Below are 16,413 nucleotides of genomic sequence, written 5' to 3' on the forward strand. Positions count from 1 at the left end.
TTTCTAATTTTTTATAAACTACACAAGATCAAAACGACCCTCTAGCTACAAAACATTTCCGCATGCATCACATTAAACTTTATACAGTGCCTATGGAAAGTCTGCAAAAGTATTTTGTTATTTTATGAAATTTGTCGAATTTGTTTTTCACTTCGAAGTTGTGGGTTACGATGTGTAAATAAAGGTGGAAAAAGTCTGATTTAATGCATTTTAATTACAGGCTATAAGGCAACAAAAGGTGAAAATTTTGAAAGGGGGTGTAGACTTTCTATAAGCACTGTACATGGATATGCACATGGATCTCCTTTCTAACAGATAGGCAAATCATGTCCTGCCAGTGGGATATAAACATATACATAGTGAGCTTGTAGGGAATTTATTCATTGTCTCCATCAGTGAGCTCTTAACAAATCCTTCTTCATGTTAGTGAGTCAGCTATCATGCCGAACTAGGCCCACTCCAATCTTATTTTTTTAAACCTCATTGTGTCCCCGCTTAGTGTTAAACCCGATATTATATCTCAAATAAGATTTATTATGGAAGATGCTTCAAATTTTTGGTATGCGCAGGATATGAATTAGGAGACACCATCCCCCCCAAAAAAATGGGACTAAATTTAGGGATGATCTGCCGAAAGTGTTCATCTGAACAACAACAACGAATATCTATTCAGCATGTCTTAGGGTAGTTCACACTCGTTTATTGGAAAAACACTTCCGGTCATAGCACTCAAAGACATGATGCAGTTTTACTCCCCTCACCAGAACAGAGGTAATCCATATGGGTCCGTTTGTTTGTTTGTCTGTCTCTGTCTGCACAGAATGTGCGAAAGTAGGCACCAAACGCCACCTAGTGGGAGCCAGTATTAAACGTTATCTTATTTGAACTGAGTACCTCTGTGAAGTATTGTCACATCCGAGGGTCCGCTAACACAGACCGTCTGAGCCAGAGGTCCAAAGACCTACACAAATGCTGAAACAATTTTGATTTCACGATACTGCATTCAGACTTCCTTTTACCATTTACATTCCCCCAATGGTCACTTCAATCCAAGCTTGAACTGGCTGTTGTTTGTGCAGAAAGTCAAAAGGTGGGTTGATGTTTTTCATAGGATAAAAATTAAAAAAGATACAAATACGGGGGATAAGGAAGGACAGGACAATCAATAAACATAAAACATTCCCGTCATCTGAACATTCCCGAACAGCGACTAGACCGCCCCAAGATGACTCGTAACGGAGAGACCATGCCCGGAGCTTGGAGATTGGTGGATGCACGATGGGGTGATGGGCAGAGCTCAGGCTTTTGGTAGAGAGTAAAGCCATCGTCGAACATTCGAGACCTGAAGAAAAAAGAAGCCATCTCGCCATCTGTGTCTCTCCTCTGGTCCTGGCGTTCGTTGGAGGCGGTCACACTCTATTCTGGTCCTGGCGTTCATTGGAGGCGGTCGCATTCTCTCTCTTTTTCTGGTCCTGGCGTTCGATGGAGGCGGTCGCATTTGCTCTTTGGTGCTGGCTTTCGAAGGGAATGGCTGTGCTTGCCTTTTGCTCTTGTCCTGGATCTGGCTTCGCGTGAGGGACGGTCGCTTCACTCGCTCTTTCTCTTTGTTGTGGTTGCACGAGAGAACGGCTGCACTCCGTGCCAGGTCCGCTGGTGGAGCGAGTTCGGAGCTTTGGTGGAACGTGGAAAGATCGTGCAGACCAAAGAAGGCGCTCTTGCCTGCTTGCCTCGCACCCGCGTCTGGCTGTGGGCACGACTTCGTGCCAATGCGTGTTTTACCGCGCGGTGACTCGAGACCCGTTCAATGACCAACAGGCTTTCGAGGGCCATTTGGGGACGCCCGGCTGAGTACCGGCCAATGTACGGCAAAACACATTTTCTTTTATTTGTCTTCCCTTGTCGTGTCTCTGTGTCCGTATGGAGGGTCATTCTGTTAGAATTTAGTTTTACCTAACCATTTATTTCGTTTTTCTTACTCTTGCATTTATCTTCATTAAATCCTTTATTTTTGCATTTCATTCTTGTATTGTGGATTTTGCTTGTCCCGTATTTGTGTTTGTGGGTTCGGATTAACCCAGTGTCAGCTGTCCGATCAGATAACGCTTCGGGCCTTTCCCGCGCACGCCAAAGACAATCCTGCCAAGGTTTGAAGTACACCTTGGAGTTAAAGCTTGTTTCGGTCATCCGTCAACCAGGGGTCTTAACCCCGGGGACACGACAATACTGCACAATGAAATAAACTATCCAATCCATCACCCCTCCCCTTCGCCCCAACCACTATGGCACCGGCGATACCAGATACACACAACAAAGGGAGCGAGCGAGGACTTTAGGTAGGCACAAGCTGATCTTGTGCTGGTGTAATGCAGGTTGGCATGGTACAGGCCGACGTGACATAGGGTGAACTGCAGCTCGGGGTGTGATGGTGATGAGGCCAGGAGAAAAGGCAGTGGCAATGAGGCCAGGAGATGAGCGGATAGTGATGAGGAGCGACATCTTCGCGACTCTCCAAAATGGTCCTTTTGACAGGAGTGATGAAACAGAGAAAGATGATATCTACTTGCGCATAAAACTCAACTGCCGTGCGCATGTGCCGAAATGCTTTTTATGCCCCACATAGACTGCCTTTCCAGCATGCGGCTGGTCCCATCATTAGCTGCTGGTGTTTGTGGACAGTGCCATTTTTTGGGCCACGCTGCCTTGTGGCCGTCCAACCCAAACACCTCAGAAAGGTTTTCCACCCCTCTACAGGGCCGCACAGATTACTATAATGACCCGGCCTACTGTCTTCTTGCTAAGGCCTGCAATAATTCCTGACAGTATGTACAATTATAATGCTAGTATGTCCATAAGGTACATACTATTAAAATGCAACGATGTCTGTAAAGTACACAACGTGACCTTGTCTATAAAATACATACGATCGCAACATGAAATCATTCTTCGGAGAGAGGGAGAGAGAGAGAGGGAGAGAGTGGGAGAGAGAGAGGGAGAGAGAGGGGGAGAGAGAGAGAGGGAGAGAGAGAGAGATAGAGGGAGAGAGGGTGAGAGAGAGAGAGGGAGAGAGGGTGAGAGAGAGAGGGAGAGAGAGAGAGGGAGAGGGAGGGAGAGAGTGAGAGGGAGAGAGAGAGAGAGAGAGAGAGAGAGGGAGAGAGAGAGAGAGAGAGAGGGGGAGAGAGAGAGAGGGAGAGACCCCATTCTCTCAATCCTCAGTTCTTCACCTTCTTTTCCATGGTGGTTAGCACACTTCTCTAAAAATGAAGTTGAGAAATTTCACCTCCGGCTTAACTTCCATCCAAGGGAAGGTACGCACTCAATATGACGACAAGAATCGGTCTTTTTGTCTTTATGAAGAGAAGAAGATCGATTCTTGTTTTCATAAAGAGGAGTCTTCCATGAAAAAGATTTCAGCCTCGACACCAATTGCTGTTCGTCGCTGGTGTTTCTTTCCATGAGGCTCGTTTCACCATGGAACTCACAGGTGGGTGGGTGATGCAAGTCATCTCTTTCCCTCACTTTGATGCTCGCTTGGTATATGAACTTGGTGACAAACCATTCGAAGTTTAAACAATCTTTTTCGTGTATGCATGGTTGAGGCTCATGGAAGACCAAGAGCAGAATGAAATAAGTTCCTTGTTTTCACTTGTTATTCACTAATTATCCAATAGATGTCTCTTTTTTGAAAGAAGAATCACAGACGCAGACTTGGAGGCAACAAGTGTAGCTTTTCTCAAATGTTTTATTAATACCACACCAACCTTCGAACTCCGTTGCCTGGCATGCCTTTCGTTATTGGGTCCCCTTTTTGGCTTGTTGTGCTCTATCCCCCAACTGCGCATTCTTTCCTAGCCATCTCTCCTTGACTTCTGAACTGGGGACCCTTTTAATAATGAGGTTCAGGTAATTACAAAATTATCATTCCACAATCAGTGCACCAATTTATTCTCGTGAAAAAAAACTGATTACACAAGTGGTTACACTTGCATTGCACTTACACTGAAGGCATTCTAAAGAGAAATAAGAACTTGAAACATGGCCAAGTAGTGAGAACGATCTAAGGATGGGGAGGCAGGGTGTCTGGAACTCCTACCTACTTTTCCGGGAAGTGGGAACAGGGTGACAATATTATCGATTAATGCTACAACTTCAATCATACTTTCATTAAAATGATTTTAGCGGTTTTTTCCAGGGATTTTAGAGTGATGGCAATGGCTTTTCCATTTTCAGGAATGTTTTTTCAGGATACCCTCCTTGTTCGTCGTCCCACATCTTCCCCTACCGTATGATTACATGTAGCAAAGTCATCCCCCCAAAACCTTGTAATTTCCTTCAACCAACCCCGCCCTACAAGTGGATAAGGGTGTTGAAGACGAGTTTATTCTTGCTCGAGGACACTGTATCATGTCCATTAGAGCACAACGCTGCTTATCTTCATGAAAGAGTGCTTCCAATCTAAGTCATTGCGACAAAGAGTATGTGAGAAGCACATCCATTAAAAGTGTTTATCAATGTCCACTCTGATCTTTCCTGGCGTCCTCCACTTCCATTTGATTCATGTTGTGTTTTCATCCCGATGAAAAACTCTTCCACGCTTTTCTATGAACTTAGTGGATCGAATAACAAAAGGCTTCCCTTACACTGCTTCAAGCAGCTGATGAGACTGAGCGAGAATTCTCCCTGAGCGAGTTCAAGAGAAGACACCAACCGAGGCCAAACTAACTTTGAATATTTCGCAACTTTAATTGGCCAAACAAAGCTAAGTCCACTTCTCCTGGATGAAGTACATCAGCTTGTGCATTTTCAATGGTCATGTGCTGGGGTTCATTATAGATGAGTCACAGCAAGTTCTGACCTTCCATTGGCTAAGCAAAAGGAGTTTCTGGGATTTAATTGGCTGAGCAGAGTGTGAAGGGGGCAGGGGGAGTTCTGTGTTCTTTGTGGAGTCGGTAAACCTAGAGGAAGGGAGAAGGTGGTGGTATCTCAAACATTTGTCACCGAGCCATCTTACGACATTCTGTTACAGCTGTAGGCAAAACATTAATGTCCAGATACACGAATACATTAACATCAAGGTTGTTCAACATGTCCATGGAAAACGATTTTTTTAAAAGGCTTGAGTGAAGATTGTAATTGGTGTACTGTAAGGCAACGTCTATTTATGACCTAAGCAAGTGTTGGAATAATTGATCCTCTTACCCCTTCTTCACATGATGCATACCTCCAGACTAACCCCCACTCGACTTCACTCCAATCTCTTCCTTCTCTCCATATTCCTGCCACACTCCTTTCTCTGTCTCATATCATCCTTCCTTCCTCATATTTTCTAACTTTTAAATGAATCAAGTTACACATTTCCCAATCCAAGCATCTTCTATCATATAAAAAAGAAAGTCAAACTTCAGTCAGTCAGTCAGTGAGTGTGTGTGTGTGTGTGTCTCCTCTATAACTCCAAAACCATAAAACCAAGCGGCCCAAAACATAGCAGGCATACTAAGGGAACTCCAAGAGAGTGTATAAATGAAAACTGGGTATTTGAGTAAATTTAAACACCCTTTTTGAAGATAATTTAGAGGGTGCTCATATCAAAAAACCTAAATAAGCCTTACTAAAATGGTGGCATGCTGTCTCTGTCACACTGTTACTTCGCTGGGTTCTTAAGCTGCCATTTTGTTTGGCCTGCTCAAAAATGCCTCGTCTTGGGAACCACAATGACCTCTCATGGACTAATTAAAGTATTTAATCTAAATCTGGCTTTGTGGATTGGATCCCGTGGACTAAATTGTCGAAATCTGGGTTGAAATCTTAAAATTTTAAGAAATCAGTTTTACTTATGTAAGCAACGCTGTCATCCCTCATTTTGCACCGTCGTCTTAATCCACACCTCCATAGATAGGGTGTCCCTCTACTGGGACCTGCGATACTTGTGATTAATATTTGAAGTCTTTAAAAATGGCCCTTTGACGGCATTTTGTATGTACATATACTGTATAGCGTACTGTATGCTCTCAAGGTGTTCAGAGGTATGTTCAGTTACAAAGCAGCTAGCCAGTGCTTGCCAACCCGGCCATTCCTTATAAACGGTTTTGAAAAGGAGTGCTTGCTTGCGTGCTTTAGCCACTTAGCAAGCACTCTTCAAGAAACTTGGTAACTGAACACACCCCAGATTGGTTACACGGCGACAATGGTAAACATCTATATCATAACTTATTTTGGCCATATCGCTGAATTAGTCCCTCAGGGTGGCAGATTTAGACACAACACGTGGCAATGATGAAATGCGGATTGGTAGGAATCAAAAGTGGGTTTTATTCTAATTACTTTTTTTCCCCCTCAAACGTGGTAAAAATGCTTTATTCACTGTCAGTGACTAGAAGGAGATGGGGAGAGGGAGAGAAACGAGTGGGTAGGACCCTAGAGGGAGTGGGGTGGGGTGGCAGTCTGGAGGGAGGGGTGGTAGAAGAAAGGGGTGAGGTGGGAGTCCATAGGGAGGTGGGTGCAGTGGGATTAGGGAGGGATGAGGCAGGGGGGGGGAGGAAGGAGAAGGGGTGGGGTGGAAGTGTGGTGGAAGGGGGTGAGGTGAGAGGAAGCAGGGAGGCGGTGGGGTAGGAGGAGGCAGGGGAAGGGTGGGAGGAGGGAGGGGAAAGGGTGGCAGTCTGGTGGGAGGTAGTGGGTGGGAGAGGGACGGAGGGGAAAGGAAGGTGGTGGGGTGGGATGAGGAGGGAGGAGTGGGAGGAAGCAGGGAGGGGGTGGTGGCAACGCCGAGTACTTTGCTAGTACATAATAAGTCGTGTAGGCGTACGTGTAGAAATGTTTACACTCCATACTTTGCAAGTCCAGATGAAGAAGAAAATTCAGTCACATTCTCTTGCGCTGCCGTGCTGCACCATCTCTTTTCACAGTGCCATCTTTTCCTGCTGGGTCCTCTCGTACATTTCGGTCATGTCGCGCCACTGCATCAGCCCCCCTCAGCGCACCTACTCTCGCATCGTGGTTGGTGCGAGGTAGCTGCTCGTATGAGAAGTAGGCAGTGACAAAAAATGTGAGGGCACCAATGTAACCCCCCAAGATCCTGCACATTAACTGTGCGACCACAAACACCAGCACGACATGTAGCGACGCACGCTTGCCCAGTACTAGTTCACCCCGCTGATAGGCCTTGACCACAGCTAGATAGTAGACAAGTGACACAGCAGGGTAGACAAAGTCCATGGTGTGCTGGAGTGATTTTCGGGTCTTGAAGTGAATACTTTTTTTCACGAACACCCTGTTGCAAGAAACAGGACATGAGCAGAATTCAAAACACTTCTACACAAATCCTAGGCCTACCTTCAAAACTCGTACAGCAAATAACCTGCGGGAATCCTCACTACATCCATCAAAAATGAACTTTGAACTCACCAGTGCAAAATCCCACCGGTCTGCTACCTTTGTCACGACTTCACAGTTCTTTGTTAATAATTAACACCAGCGAGTCGGTTGAATCAACACACAGGAGCACTGCCACGTGACTCATGTGAGAGGTGTAAATGTTGTTCCGCATCTTTGGTCCCGATGTTAAGTTTTCATCTCAAGAGGGCACGAGCGGCACCACCGAAATAGGCACACCTTACCCCACGCACACCCAAACTAAGCTAGGCGACGACAGTGATCCAAAGGTCCACTCTACGCACACCTCAACTGGTCTAAGCGAGCCATAGTGATCTAAAGGTCCACATTACGCACACCCCACCTGGGCTAAGCGAGTCACAGGTCCACCCTACGCACACCCACCTGGGCTAAGCAAGCCACAGTGATCCACAGATCCACCCTACGCACACCTCAAATGGGCTAAGCAAGCCACAGGTCCACCCTACGCACACCTCAACTGGGCTAAGCGAGCCACAGGTCCACCCTACGCACACCTCAACTGGGCTAAGCGAGCTACAGGTCCACCCTACGCACACCTCAACTGGGCTAAGCGAGCCACAGATCCACCCTACGCACACCTCAACTGGGCTATGCGAGCCACAGGTCCACCCTACGCACACCTCAACTGGGCTAAGCGAGCCACAGGTCCACCCGACGCACACCCACCTGGGCTAAGCGAGCCATAGTGATCCACCCTACGCATACCTCAACTGGTCTAAGCGAGCCACAGTGATCTGAAGGTCCACATTACGCACACCCCACCTGGGCTAAGCGAGCCACAGATCCACCCTACGCACACCTCAACTGGGCTATGCGAGTCACAGGTCCACCCTACGCACACCTCAACTGGGCTAAGCGAGCCACAGATCCACCCTACGCACACCTCAACTGGGCTATGCGAGCCACAGGTCCACCCTACGCACACCTCAACTGGGCTAAGCGAGCCACAGTGATCCACAGGTGAAGGTACTGTTTTGTATTCCAGGCCTCTCAGCACCACGAGGAAATACAAGTTATCTCTTATCTTAGTGGTTACCACAAAGGTGTTGCCGACATACATTTTGGAGATGAAGTTGTACATTGAATATTTGGGGTTGTAGTGTGTGTGTGGTACTGAATTGTGTAGAATGTACCATAAACATATTTACTGCTCACACTTTAAAACCCACAAAGCCTTAAAATGCTTTCACCACAAACTGACAACATTATGGCTGATACACACTCATCACACACCCAACAGGAGCAACACCTGAAGATAAACCTGAAAACGTTCATTCAAACTACTGTATGGTAGTTTTGAACTGCTGGGTTGTCAGGATGTCCCAGAGGTGTGCAACCTCACCTGTGAGCCGTGTCGTGTGCGTTCGAATCTCTACCCAGCTACAAACCGTCATGGCATTGCTTGGTGGACGTTAAAGATCCCACTGTGTCCTTCGCGGAGAGGAGGTGAGCTATCGCCGGCATCCTGAACAAACGTCAAATTCTTACACGATGCTACTCGAACGTCAGGCCTGGCCAACCGATCCGTGAAAGCCTTAGGTGACCGGCACCATGGCAACGATTCCAAGTTCCTGGCCTAACCGACAGGGGGCACCGCATCGGCGGCACGGCTACGCTCCCAGCAATGATGCAACCAGCAGTCAAAGGCTGCATACAGAATGAGAATGAACCTTTTATAAAATCTTCTGGGAACAAAGTTAATGATTAGAAAAGGTCCATTTTTCCCCCCGATGAGAGTAATGAGCTTTACCCGACGAGAACCATCCCAAAGGTCAAAGTTTAAAGCTGCAAATCATTACAATGATCGGAAATAACACACAATGACGGGGACGCGGGGTGGACGGGACAATGAATAATTCACTGCACGCTTCTGACGTCACAGTTGTTGCAGTTGCGCGAAGCCTTCTCCACGTCGGCGACTTCCATTTGTTTCAGCGCAACGAAAACACTCAATGATAGAATATGTTCCCTCACAAGGATGTTCAACACAGGAGGCCATCAACCCCAAGCAAACCTGCGCTGTGGTTGCCAACCTCAAGTTGTTTGGCCGTGCTTATTGTTTCAAATGCTGAGTGTAAAGCAAGGCAGCAGCACGCACCATTTTAAAGTCTTTGGGATGATTCCGCCGGGGTTCGAATCGCGGACCGCCAAGACTTAGAGTAGACTACCACAAACCGACGAAAGTACCACGACTTCCCATCACACCATGGTCTAGGACCGATAACCTGGTGAGGTTCAGTTGAAAACCCAAGTGACGTGAAAAAAAAATATATATATATATATATATGGATACCAGAGATAACGTCACCGCGTGGCAGGCGGTGCGTATCGCTCCCAGCAAGGTGCAGCAGCAGCTGTATGGGACACCTTGCTGGCGGTTCTCCACTGATGATATGAAGGTCGCATAGTGACTGATATAAAAACCGAAAGGGTCACAGAGTTACAAGTGTATGGAAAGCCTCACTGCGTTGCCCTGATGAAGCCCCAACAAGGGCGAAACCAGGTCGGTAACTGTGAGTTTTGCATGCACTTGTGACAGTATCTGTATTTATAATCCGTAATGACGCACTGCTAGATGGTTCCTCTGGAACTTTGCAGGCAAGGCGGACGTGCATGGCGATGACGTCATGACGTTCGCTCATTAGGTTGGAGAACCAGATTACAGATACCATTATTAGTAACTCCCAACCGCAACCAGGTCGACTCCATATGATGAGTGGATACCAGAGATAACGTCACCGCGTGGCAGGCGGTGCTTATCGCTCCCAGCAAGGTGCAGCAGCAGCTGTATGGGACACCTTGCTGGCGGTTCTCCACTGATGATATGAAGGTCGCATAGTGACTGATATATATATATATATATATATATACATACTATATACAGTTACGTGAAAAAGTAAGTACACCCCATGTAAAGTTTTGACTTTTTCAACATATTTCAACATACAGCTATTTGATCTTCATTTCAACAATATTGATAGAAAAAGGTGATATAATGTCACAAATATCATGAAACATTTACATTTTGTAGTCCATTGTATAATTTAAATAAACATAAATGCAAATTTCGCATGTGGAAAAAGTAAGTACACCCTTACATTTATCACTACTTCAAATACCTAAAATTAGAATCAGGTGCACCAGCTCAGGTGCAAATAATTAGAACATCGTCAGAGAGGATCTTGGAGGAACCTGTCTTATTTAAACCTCAGACATTTAGTTTGGTTTGCTCTTTGTTGTTGAAGTGTGCGGCGTCACCATGCCTAGATCAAAAGAGCTCTCTGAGGCCTTCAGAAAGAAGGTTATAGATGCCTACGAGTCTGGGAAGGGATTTAAAAAGATCTCCAAACAATTTGAAATCAATCATTCGACTGTCCGGAAGATCATCGACAAGTGGAGAAGATTCCAAACTGCCGCCAACTTGTTCAGGCCAGGCCGCCCCAGCAAGTTCAGCCCAAGAGCAGACCGCAAGATGCTGAAAGAAGTCTCTAAGAACCCCAGAATGTCATCACGGGACCGACAGGTAGCTCTTGCCACTGTTGATGTCAAAGTGCACGAGTCTACCATTAGAAAGAGGCTGCACAAATTTGATCTACATGGGAGGTGTGCCAGGAGGAAACCTTTGCTGTCCAGAAAGAACATCAAGGCAAGACTAAAGTTTGCCAATGAACACCTAGGCAAAGACCAGCACTTCTGGAACAATGTGCTCTGGACAGATGAGTCAAAGGTAGAGCTATTTGGCCACAGTACCAGAAGACATGTTTGGCGAAAACCAAAGACAGCATTTGACCACAAGAACCTGATACCAACTGTAAAGCATGGTGGTGGAAATATTATGGTTTGGGGCAGCTTTGCTGCATCAGGGCCTGGGCAGCTCACCATCATATAATCCACTATGAATTCTTCATTGTACCAGAGGGTGCTTGAGGATAATGTGCGGCCATCTGTCGGAAAGTTGAAGCTCAACCAAAGGTGGACCTTGCAACATGACAATGACCATAAACATACCAGTAAATCCACCAAGGAATGGCTGAAAAGAAAGAAATGGAGGGTTCTGGAATGGCCAAGTCAAAGCCCAGATCTTAATCCCATCGAGATGTTGTGGGGGGATTTGAAACGAGCTGTGCATGCAAGAAACCCCTCAAACATCGCACAGCTGAAAGAATTCTGCATGGAGTGGGGAAAAATTTCTCCCAGTCGATGTCAGAGACTGGTAGACAGTTATAAGAAATGCCTACTTGAGGTTGTTTCTGCCAAAGGGGGCAATACCACCTATTAGAGCCAAGGGTGTACTTACTTTTTCCACATGCGAAATTTGCATTTATGTTTATTTAAATTATACAATGGACTACAAAATGTAAATGTTTCATGATATTTGTTATATTATATCACCTTTATCGATCAATATTGTTGAAATGAAGATCAAATAGCTGTATGTTGAAAAATGTTGAAAAAGTCAAAACTTTACATGGGGTGTACTTACGTTTTCACGTGACTATATATATATATATATATATATATATATATATATCTATATATATATCTATATATATATATATATATGTATATATATATATATATATATATATATTGTTACAGACGTGGTGGTGGACGTTATTTACCGAGCGGTTTGGTATGACCACGTCTGCACAAGTTACCCGATTATACCCGAACGTTGACTAATCGCGCTACGCTAGGTCAATGAAGGAAAAGACACACGGCTGGGATTAAAATGACACGACACCAGGGATACGGTTCTCAAGACCTCCGGAGGAGGTTATATTCGTTCGGAAGGTTAGATTACAACTACAAGAGGGACAGCAAAGGAAGATAGGCACTTAGACACAATCTTATATTATTCCCGACAGACCACAGAGAAACAGGACAAAAACTGACTCACACGGGGATTGATGGCAAGGAAAGCAGGTATTCGATGGCCAGCACAAGGTGCACCTTGTGCTCAGGGACAGGATAGCGCGGCCCAAAAGATGCAGGAGGTCTCTCAGCGCTCGGAGGTGGCTCTCTTGTCTTCTCAAGCTCGGGGCGCATCTCTCGGTCTCACCTCACATCCGGCAAGTCGCTGCGTATATCCGGCGGGGAGTGACACGCCCTCGGCTCGTTAGCTCCGCCCCAGATGGAATCGGCTCGTTGCTTCTCATTGGGTGCATGCGGGGGGGTTACCGGCTCTGCCCTTGACGAGGGGCTGACAGGGAGCCCCTTCGTGGTAACCCCGTGGAGCGCATGGTCATGGCGGCTAACCGAGCTGGTGGGAGGACGCACACTCCCCCCGCGCGCCGTGGTTGTAGTTGTTGTTGTAGCTGTAGTTGTTGTTGTTGTTGTAGCTGTAGTTGTTGTTGTTGTTGTAGCTGTAGTTGTTGTTGTTGTTGTTGTTTGGGGAAGAAGATGGAAGGAGGTATGGGAAGGTCCTAAACTCACTACTGGTGCCATATAATCACATTCTGGTGCAACGAAGAGTCAGAATTAATGGAAAGGAGTCCTTAACTGACATAGACTAAGAATAACTAGCAAGATGTCCGAAAGTTGTCTACGTGAGATGCGGTGGACCTGGGCACGACATTTAATGGGGGATAAAGGGGAAGGTCGGTTCTACAGAGTGTTGTTTACAGACAATGGGACTAGGGAATGGGGGATTGGGGATAGTTGGGGAGTATTGGGGAAATAGGGGAATATTTACAAGCGGATATGGAGGCCAAATTCCATATTCGCAACACTGCACCCTTCTCTACCCTCGGGGCGTCCCGACCCGATAAATTTTTACCTACTTTAGTGTGGCACGCAATGTAGTTCCCTCTACTATTAACTCTACCCTGAGTGCGACAGTTTTACAGATATTCACAAATGAGTAAATATGTCCCCCTGCGACGTTGCACCCTTCTCCTCACAGAAACACACCCACAGGATAACCGAATCCGGAAAGAATTCGCAAACTAAACATACAGCCGGTAGGGAGCATTATTTACAAGACTACGCTGCTATTTACACTACGATCCAGGACCTGTTTCTGGAGGAACACATGCAGATGTTATGCATAGAGAGAGCACGCATGCCAGCATCGATACACCAACCCACGAGTGCTCTGTGGCCTACGGCCTTTAATAATGTGCAGAGCACCCCTTCCAAGCATCAAGCACCACCCCATCACACAGTGAGCACCATCCGGTGCACCAATAAAGTGTTTATGAATCATTGTGTGGTGTCGCAGCCGGCCGATGTTCTGCCGCTGGTCTTGCCTTCGTGTGGTGCACTTGGCCTTCTTGCCTCTTTCAAAAAATAAAGAAAGGCGCCAACCGCGTCCATTTCTATATTGTGGCCTTCAGTGGTGTCAACTAAAAGTGGTTCACCTGCATGGCATAGGTGCCACGTTGACCCATAGGTCCATCCACGGGTGGTGCTTGGCCGCAAAAGAGCTGCGGTCCATGGTGGGTGGCCACAAACATTGCGGTCCATATGGTGTATCGATCCAGGCAGCAAACAGCGAAAGTGCAGGCCCACAACTGCGAAGCCAGCACCTCTCTCTCCTCTCTCTCTACCCCAAAGCCAGATCCTCGGAGGTGGGAGACAAAAGAAGCAGACAAGTGAGTAAGGTGGTAAGGGCGCAAAAGTGCACGCAATGCAAGGTAATGCACACTGGGGGCACATGGGAACCAGGTGAGACAGGTACGTTCCTATCGTACGCCCCCCCCCCCCCCCACCAGGTAACCTACATGGCCCCTCCCTTACCCCTTACTGTATCCACAAAACACAACACTACCCATAAACATCTACTTTACAAATCAACAAACATCCCTACTGTCTTCCCCGTTCCTCCCATAAACCAAATTCGTCTTCTCTCCCTCCTAACCAATCAAATTTGCCATTTTCAACTCTCATCAAAATTTGCCATCTCCAACTCAACATCAAAATTTGCCATTACCAATTCATCATCAGTCCCTCCTAGGGAGGGAGAGATGGAATCACCCCAATGTCTCATCCACGTCGTGATGCGTCTCACAAATCCTCACAGCAATTCTCATTTCCTGCACCAAGACAAAGAAAACACAGGTGTGGAGTCATCATCATCACCACAGGTAAGTGGCTGCGTATGGTGCGACAGGTTCATCAATCCTAACTATTTCCTAAATGACTTTAACAACTTTACACTACCCGGGGTCTTTCTCCGGCCAAACCATTGGCCCTCTTACACTATGGGTTCTAAAAAACCAATTCCCATTGGCCAAACTGTGGTGCTTTTCAATTTGGGGTCTCACTCCCCCGATTCATCTCCCGGTGCCCTCGCACAATTTCTGGGCTGTGGCGTGTACCTCTCCCAGCGGGTCTACCCACCTGCACACCTCCACCACTGCAGTTGCCTCCGAGCTTACCTGCTCCTTACCCTAACCTAACTACCTGGGGAAGGCCCTCTGGCGCTCTCCCCACTCGGTGCCCTCTCTGGCACTGGGCTGCCCGATCCACACCCGGGATCCTCAGGCACCCACTCACAACTACCGGCTCCCAGAGCCCACCTGCGGCCTCACCTGGCCGACATCCTCACAGTGGTGGAGTGCCCAACCAACTACACACACTAACAGGCTACACGCCCAGCCATTTCCACAACACTAATGCACCCATTCACAACACCATTCTGCAACCGCACCACAAATGCCAATTTCCAACCACAATTTACCTATACCCTCTACCTAACACTTACACTACCCGCCCCGGGTACTCGTGAAAGGGGTCCACTCTTCCCCCATCCACACCTTCGCACCATGCACACCACTCCGTACCACTTACTCCAACTCTCTCCACACACCTGTACCTGCACACCTGTGCTCTCACACCTGGTGCCACCTGCACCCTTCTCTCCCCAAGCGCATTCGCGCTGATCCACAACACTCATTACTCACACACGGCTCCACACACCTGTCCAGTTGCACACCTGTGCAATCACACCTGTTCAATTCTCACACACACGGCATCATCTCAGCTAACTACTCCCTTCTGAAACTTGCGCTTCCCAGTCGTCCCTTTAAACTATTGCGCTCCCTCGTCATTATCATCCACACTAAACTACCTGCGTCCCCACTACAGGTATCAGTCACTAACTAAACTTAACGTTACCTAATGTCATCTTCGCTAGGGCCCTATCAATATAACCTAACCCACCCGGGCTAGTTTTCACTGCCATACACCCCATAAGCTATTGCTCCTTTGCCCCACTAGGGGAAGGGTGGCAGGGATGCCCCCCTTACCCACCGGGCCCATCGCACACTACCAATTTTGCACATCAAATTTCAACAAATTAAAAATTTGCCAATCACTACTGCCAATCCTTTGCCAATCACCAAATTTTGTTTTTTTCTAATTTTGGGTCCAAAACACTAACCTCATCACCCAGTCTACTCACTAATGCCTCTCGGTGCGCCAATTCCCGTCCAAAGCCCGGCTTCGTAAAGCCGAGCAATGAATGCTGGTTGTTTTGTGCCGGCGGCTGGATGCGTCCGGCACTCGGTGCAGGGACGGGGGCTTACCTGGGCCGAGATCCCACGCACCATCTCGGCGTGGAGCCATCCAATGTCCCGATCTCGACCTGCCGGACTGCCTCAACAAAAAGTGGTCGCCATGACGACCCTTTCTATCGGGCTGCCCGCTCCGCCTAGTGGAGCACGGACGCGGCCGTTCAAAGCGAGGCCCAGCACGCACCGAGGGCCCGCTTCGGCTATAAGTCGTTCTAAACTCTACCCCGTCTAACGTCGATGCTTCACCTGGACGCTTACACCCCGCAGCCCGTTCCTTGCTCACACATCCAGCCGTTCCCATGCTACCTTTCCTTACACACCCAGGTACCCTCATTCCACTCACAGACTTGGTCACACACCTGACCACCGAACACCTTGGCACACATTCGTTGGTCGCACACCTCACTAACACACCTCTTCGCGCCCCCTCCTCTGTCACCTCCTCTGTGACAATCACAGGTGTGCTCTCATTCGCACACCCAACCAC

General features: G+C 47.4%; 1 long non-coding RNA gene across 2 annotated transcripts; it reads right to left on the reverse strand.

The window, feature by feature from the left end:
- Window positions 1–3,721: 3,721 nt before the first annotated feature.
- Window positions 3,722–9,056, reverse strand: LOC137439783 (uncharacterized). 2 transcript variants are annotated; one of them, XR_010986994.2, is made up of 3 exons: window positions 8,750–9,056; window positions 6,825–7,264; window positions 3,722–4,952 (listed from the first exon to the last, which is right to left on the reverse strand). It is a non-coding gene; the product is annotated as an uncharacterized LOC137439783 (long non-coding RNA). The 2 variants fall into 2 exon arrangements; XR_010986993.2 differs by lacking the exon at window positions 8,750–9,056 and having other exon boundaries at window positions 6,825–7,392.
- Window positions 9,057–16,413: the final 7,357 nt, after the last annotated feature.

Source organism: Myxine glutinosa, chromosome 14, assembly GCF_964187855.1.
Source record: "Myxine glutinosa chromosome 14, kmMyxGlut1.1, whole genome shotgun sequence".
NCBI classification, from domain to species: Eukaryota; Metazoa; Chordata; class Myxini; order Myxiniformes; family Myxinidae; genus Myxine; species Myxine glutinosa.